We start from the raw sequence: 7,500 nt of genomic DNA on the forward strand, positions 1-7,500 counted from the left end.
TCACGGAATCAATGAAGGCCTCTCATTCCTTTAATTTATTCACAAATTCGTGTTACCATATTTCCACCAATGGCAAAGTTCCTCCACACCGGAATAAAAACTAACAACACTCACAATTCCTCTATTCGCTCTGACGAAGGGCTAACGCTCGAAAAGTCAGCTTTCCAAATCATTTACGGTGGTAATATGACCTTTATCAACCCCTTTGATAAAACCAAATTTTCCTGCTTCGCTCTCCCACCCACGTAGCACCACAGTTTCTTTAGAAACTAGTAATTTGTTTCTTGGGATATGGCTAGGAAACAAAGTTGCTGAGGCTCGAACAAGAGTAGTGAATGGGTTTCCTCGAGGTCCCACCCTTGGTCCCACCAACGACTCCAATATTGGTGACGTCATCTAGCATCCAGGAATGGTTATGGCCGGGAATTGATATTAAAGTTCTACCAAATATTTTTTAAGTTACAATCAAACGGCTAACGTTTATCTAGTGTTTGAAGCACTAATTGAAGTGAGAACCTCTGTTGACATAAAACTTCTGGGGTGGGGGTAGGGGTGAGGGGTACGGGGTGAAGGGTACCGTTGCTATAAACAACCCAAACAACCAAACGTAACCCAAACCTAGCATTTTTGTAAAGGTTTGGGTTGTTTCAGCCATAGTACCCCTCACACCCTACCCTAACCCCTCACCCTTACTCCCTAGCACCCACTCCCGGAATAGACTTGCCGACCTCAGTGGGCTAGAGGTTAAACCGCGAAAACAAAATAAATGTGAATTGGCGTTGTAAACCGACGTCATGGTGTCATGTTTTAAACTCATTTTTCTCCCGTGACAAATTTTCGCCTGCCGATACAACCCATGAAATTACCTCGCCTTGTACCTTTATTGCAAGTCATCTGACTTCATGTGTTAGGCCTTACTTTACTATCGAAAGCAGGCTTTTCATAGTTCCTCGCCAGTTTGTAGGGAAAAAAGTTCAAAACTCAAGGCTCCATGATCTGAACAGGACCCGGTTGTTCGAAAGCTGATTAAGTTAATCCAGGATTAGCGTAAAGTTTTGTTTCACCTTTTCAACTTTTTGGTGAAAATTTCTTTTGCTTATTTTTGTTTTTCGAGATTGACTTCTTCTATTGTGACGTTTTGCCGAATATCAGCGTTGAACAGCATTTGGGAGAAAAGAAATAAACTCCTTGGTTAACTTTTAATTTCGGATTGGCGTTGATCCGCTTTTGAACATCTGGGGCCAGTTGTTCAAAAGCCGGTTAACGCTAATCTTAGGTTAAAAATTAACAAAGGAGTTTTATTCTCTACTCCCAAATGCGGTTCAAGGCTGATATTCGGTAAAACTTTACATTAGAAGAAGTCAATCTTGAAAAACAAAACAAATAAGCGAAGGAAACTTTCACCAAAGCGTTGAAAACATGAAACAAAAGTTTACGCTAATCCTGTGTAAGCTAATCAGCTTTCGAAAAACCGGGACCTGGGCCCTGCAGTCCACTATCCCAACTCTCGTTTTCTTCAACCAAAGCGTTTCAGATCCAGATCTCTCTCCGCCATCTTGCCATCAGATTTTCGGAGAAAATGTCGACATGACTTCTGTAACTTCTATACCATCGGCGATTTTCTTGATCGCAGTTGCACTTGCATTTTTGGTGTGCTTCTCGTTAACAACAGTTTCCGTTTACTTGGTCTTCGTTCGTTGGAAGTACAGGCATCTTCCCGGACCCAAGAGGGAAAGCTTTATTTCGGGTAACATCCCTTTGATTATCAGAAACCGAGAAAAGGGCAAAATATTTCACCAAATGATCCTAGAATTTCACAGCACCTACGGGCCCATAGTTTTAATGTGGGCATACCACCGACCCGTTATTTTTGTAGCTGGTCCAGAGCTGACCAAAAAATGTCTCGTCACTCTAAATCTACCAAAATCTCGACTAGCTTATAGAAATGTCTCCTACCCGTTCGGTCAAAGAGTGGGTGGAAATGGATTAGTAACTGTATCGGATCACCATTTGTGGAAGAAGCACAGGTCCGTCATAAACCCAGCATTTCACCGCCGCTATTTGATGAACCTGATGGCTGCATTCAACAGTAGCTGTGACTTGTTTCTGAACAAAATAATGGACTTGCCGACGGCAAAACTGTGGTGAACATGGCAGAGGAATTTGCTAGAGTAACATTGGATGTCATCGGAAAGGTAGGGAGAGAACATTTGGAGAACACTAACGTAAGCGAGATTCTGGAACACCCTCTCACTTATTTGCATAGGAATCGCTTGTATTGTTGTGTTGTTCTGACTCTGATTAAAGTGCTTTTTGTCCACATGTTAAAATCAGTTAAAGTAATGCGCCGATCAAATCCAAACTTCAACATCTCCCCCCCGGGCAAAGCCCGGGCATTTGAACTTTTGAAGATTGGATCCCCCTCGGGCCAAACTGGTGTTCAAATGCCCTACCCTATCGTCTGTCATACCCTACTAAAGAACAATCATCGTCGGCTCCTGCTGTCTTTAATAAAGACCTTTTGAAGACCTTTTTTGTAAGCCAATCGCTCACAAATGCTACATCTCTTCCTTTAAACTCTTCCATTGCGTCCAAACATGTGTTTTATAGCTGTTAGCAACTTTGGCACTCGAAAAACAAAAATTCATTTGAAACCTGACACTTCCTGTTCAATTTCCCCACCCCATGCAGGCAAAAGTCAAATTCCCCACTCCCCAGGCACAGAAGATAGTCAAATGCCCGGGGTTTGCCTGTGGAAGGGGGGATGTTGAAGTTTTGATTTGATCAGCGCATAAGCGCTATTTCCGATTTATTGAATTGAACTTAAACTGAATGGAAGAGTGTTGTTTGTCATTTGTCGCGGCACTGAATGGGCTTCCCTCAATAATTTTTCCCTTGATGTGATAAACATTTAATCACAATTTGCCCTTGTGCAATTAAGGATAAGAATAATTTCACTTGTATTTTCTAAATTTTCCAAATTGATCTCGTCACTTTGCGACTTGGGAATTTTGTGAAAACTTTGAAAATATGTGTGAAATTAATCTTCAATTGCCCTCAGGCTCATGTGATTAGATAAACTTAGTGCTGCCCCTAAAGAGTGGAATTCTCTAACAGCGGACATTAAAAATGTCACATCATTTTAGTCATTCAAAATCCACCTTAGAACTCACTTATACGGGAAAGCTTTTCACTGATTGTCACTATTATTATAATACTATTATCATGTTAATGTTTATCACTATTAGTATTGCATTTACTGCAAATAATATATACCATTAGTATAATGTTTAGATGTTTTCCACATCTTGTGGAAAGTGCTGTGTCTCTAAGCAGGGGGAAGTTGCTGAGACTTGAGTTGAAAAGACTCAGAAAAACACCAGAGAACTAGAGAGAATCGCATAATAATAATAATAATAATAATAATAATAATAATAATGATATTATTAATAATAATAATAATAATAATAGTGATAATAATAATAGTAATAATGGAGCATCTCAAAAAACAGAATCTTCAACACGCAGTTATGCCTGCTTAGAGCAAATACCTCCACAGGCATAATTGATTCTGTTTCTTGAGATGCTCCATGATCTAGAACTCGTAGACACTGTACCACCTTGGTACTCCCTGATTGAGCCAAAACCTATCTACGAAAGCCCAGATGCACAAGCCTTTTGGGATGTCTCGCTGTACGCAGACCACATGGTAGTGAGAGCCATAGATGCTAGGGTTGTGGACCACAAGCGGAACATTGTCACCATCTTAGAGATGAGTTTTCCATGGGTGGACAATAGAGCTGCAAAAGACCAGGATAAGACAGAGAAGTATGCCCCCTTGCGGCTGGAACTAAAACAACAGTTCAAAGGATACTGCATAAACCAGCACAACATCATTCTAGATGCACTGGGAGGATACTCCAAAGGACTCGAGAGAACTGTTAGGGTTTTAGTGGGAAGGAACAGTAAAGAAGTCTTGATAAAGATGCAGAAGTCCGTGTTAGCTTCAAGTTTACACATTGCCCGCCACTTCAAAATAATGACATAAGATAAGACACTAGTAGAGCATTTTCAGATAAGCATTTTTTTCCTTCAAGCTCTACTTAGAAGACATTTTAATGTATTAGTTTCTATGATAAGTTTTTATTTTAATTTTCTTATTTCCCATTGGCCTTTAGGTTACGCAACAGCGCCCTACTGTGCTTTAGCTATCGTTTAGCGTACATACGTTTGCACTGCTATAATATAATAATAATATAATAATAATAATAATAATAATAATAATAATAATAATAATAATAATAATAATAATAATAATAGTTGTTATAATTACAATACAATACAATACAAAACATACTTAATTGACCGCTCCCCATAGGGGCTTTTCAGGGCCAATGAAACAATCAACGAAACAACAGAACACAACAACTACAACTGTTAAGAATTCCAACTGGCCGGAGGCAAACCAGTTGGCTATTTACAAGTGCTGCTGGGAAGTTGAACCAGGGACTACCAGGGAACAAATTCAGCAAGTGGTCAGAGCGGGTCTTGAACCCGGGATCTCCGGATCTCAAGGCAAGCGCCCTAACCACTGGGCCACACTGCCTCCTGCAAATAGTTATTAGTAATAATTAATTTTTTTTTTACTCTGAGTTGACCTGCAATTGGCAATGGCACTGTGGCCCAGTGGTTACGGTGCACGCCTTAATTGACATCTGGAGATCCTGGGTTGAAAACCCATTCTGGGTCCCATTTCTCAAAGTCCAGGAACTTTTTGGGCCTTTTCTGGGTGTCACAATTCTCTCTGTATGTTATGAACAGAGGGATTTCATGTCTTCAAACTTCACAATCATTTTGCTTTTTGTGATTTTGAAAACTTGTCAAAAGAAGTGCTTGTCCAAACAAGTGAATGGCACTTTCGTAAATTGTTTCTCAGGACGATACGTTTTTAGGATGTTCGAGAAACAGGCCCCAGGCCAGTATTTGATCATGGTAGTCCCTGTTTCAACGTCTCAGTTGCACTTGTAAATAACCTAGTTTCCCCCAGCCAGTTGGGATTCTTAATGTTCAGTTCTTGTTGTTGCTGTTGCTGTTCTGGTTCCAGTTGTTCAAAGATCAGATAACTTTATCCAGTGGATAAGTCACTACATGTATATACTCTACGTTAAACATTGGCAGGGGTTTTCGTACACACCTTTACTCAAATATGCCTAGAGAAAGCATAATTATTTACGATTATGCGAGCAAATACAAAAATCATTGCACAGATGGTCCGAAACTGTTGTATCCATGAGGTAAAGTTATCTGTGTGACCTGTCTGACAAGTGGGCCCTGTTCTGTTGTTTCCTTGATTTTGTTTCATTGGCCCTGAAAAGCCCCTATGGGGAGTGGTCAGTTAAGTATGTATGTAATTGGAGTGATTAACCCATTGACTCCTGGAGTTCCCCATTGACAAGTAAAATCGTCTGGGGTTAGACAGAGTAAAATAAGTATGGCCGGTTTAGGCCAGTTCAGGGATGACAGGGTTAAAGAGGGTTGAGTTTGCTCTTGAAGAATTATTTTTATTTTGTGCAGACCACTTTCCAGCAATAAGAAATGGGGGTCACCTGGTTCATTTCTAAGATGTAAGCATTTACAGAGAAAGTGTAGGAAGGCTTTTTTTTGTTTCAGTCTATGGTGACCTACTATGTCATTATAATCTGTTCTTCTTGTTAAGCATTAATTGGTGTTTCATAGGATATATTAACAATATTATTGCCATTACGTGCAAGAATCATAGACTCTTGAAGTTCTTGAAAGTGGTTTCAGAGCCACCTTAAGTAATAAACCGTAATTGCTAGAGGTAGATCAGTGGGCTATGTGGAGTTGATCACATTTCTACTCCTTTCAACAAAATTTGCCACTGTCAGAGGGAGTGAAGGGAAACTGGTGAAAGCATGTGAAGACTAAGGTCAGAGTGGAGGTGGTGCCCATGCCCATACCCCAACAAGGTGGCCTCAATTTTCCCTGGGCACTATGAAAAAGATTTTTCTTGACAAGTGCCCATGCCCACAGGAACACTGAAAGGGGCCTTCTTTGCACAATACAGGGAGATTATGGAGATATGCTGAAAGTCTTCTGTCTTGGCCATATTGTTTCATGTCTGCCTCAAATTTACTTTGTCTGAGTCACACTATGAGTATGCTTATAACTTCGGTTTAATCAAACATTGTGATACATTTTCCTGTTCACCAGGTTGCCTTTAATGTTGATGTTGATGTTATAAGAGATGCAAGCAGCTTATTCCCGTCTGCAATTTCCAACGTTCTTGAAGGAATCCAAGTTAGTTTTCGAAGTCCGTTTTGGCGAGTGGATTTTACTCAATTTCCATTTCAGAGAAGTGTGACCCAAGCAGCTGAATACCTTCGTAATTATGCCACAAAGGTGATCAAGGAGCGACAGAAGGCTATTTCAAATGGGGATGATTTTCCGCGAGACATTTTGTCACACATCTTAAGTGTTGCACAAGCAGAGCCTACCTTAACTTTGGAACACCTCGTTGACGAGTTTCTAACCTTCTTCATAGCAGGTCAGGTAGTTTCCGTAAAGATGGGTTCAGTGATTCCTGTAATTCAATAGAATCTTAATGAAACTTTGACTCACAGGGTTAATATATTTCTTGAATCATGCCTTCATGACACTTGATATTCTAAATCATCAGTTTTTTCCCCTGGGCGAGATTCGAACCATGCGGCTGAGTTTGTGTTAAAAACAACATTTAGGGAGATGTTGCAGTCACAGGAAAGAGTGATGAAACCCAATTTACAAAAATAAATAAATAAATAAATAAATATATATATATATATATATATATATATATATATATATATATATATATATATATATATATATATATATAATAAAGACAATGGGCAAAATAATAACAAAGTAAAACAAAGTATTGAACCTGTTGCAAATTTTCAGAACCAAATTTGCCATTTAATGCCATTCTGTGAAACATTGCGTGACCACTGTGACTGCACAGGGTAAAGGCTCCTCTAAGAAACTCAATCAATCATTCAATCAGTCTGTCTGTTTTTTTGTTTGTTTGTCATTTATTTGTTTGAGCAGATTGAAGTTCTTGCAGCTATTCAGCTAAAGGTGGACCTGCTATACCCACCCACCCATACGCTCACAAAGCACAGCCATAACATCAGGAACTTCATCCCCTACTCTTCTCGAATAGTGTGTGGGTTCTTTAACGTCCCACGGGGAACTAATGAACATCGAAAATATTTGTGAGACCGGGCCTACGGTTTACAGTCCTTATCCGAGAAGACTTGAAAGTCTAATCATTTGCGGATGTAATTACAAAGGCGGCACTTTCTCCTCAGTTATTTTAAGATCCTAAGTGTTGGTCCGGCCGGAATCGAACTCACGACCTCCCGCAGGGCAGGCCGGTGCTCAACCAAGTGAGCCATCGGCGCGCTGTGTCCGCCCGCCCGCCTTCCATCAATCAAC

At 40.1% G+C, this 7,500-nt stretch overlaps 1 pseudogene; it reads left to right on the top strand.

The window, feature by feature from the left end:
• Positions 1 to 1,533: 1,533 nt before the first annotated feature.
• The window catches only part of LOC138027256 (cholesterol 24-hydroxylase-like), a 10,866-nt pseudogene continuing 4,899 nt past the window's right edge, over positions 1,534 to 7,500 (top strand).

Source organism: Montipora capricornis, chromosome 12 (genome assembly GCF_036669925.1).
Source record: "Montipora capricornis isolate CH-2021 chromosome 12, ASM3666992v2, whole genome shotgun sequence".
In the NCBI taxonomy this organism is placed as follows: Eukaryota; Metazoa; Cnidaria; class Anthozoa; order Scleractinia; family Acroporidae; genus Montipora; species Montipora capricornis.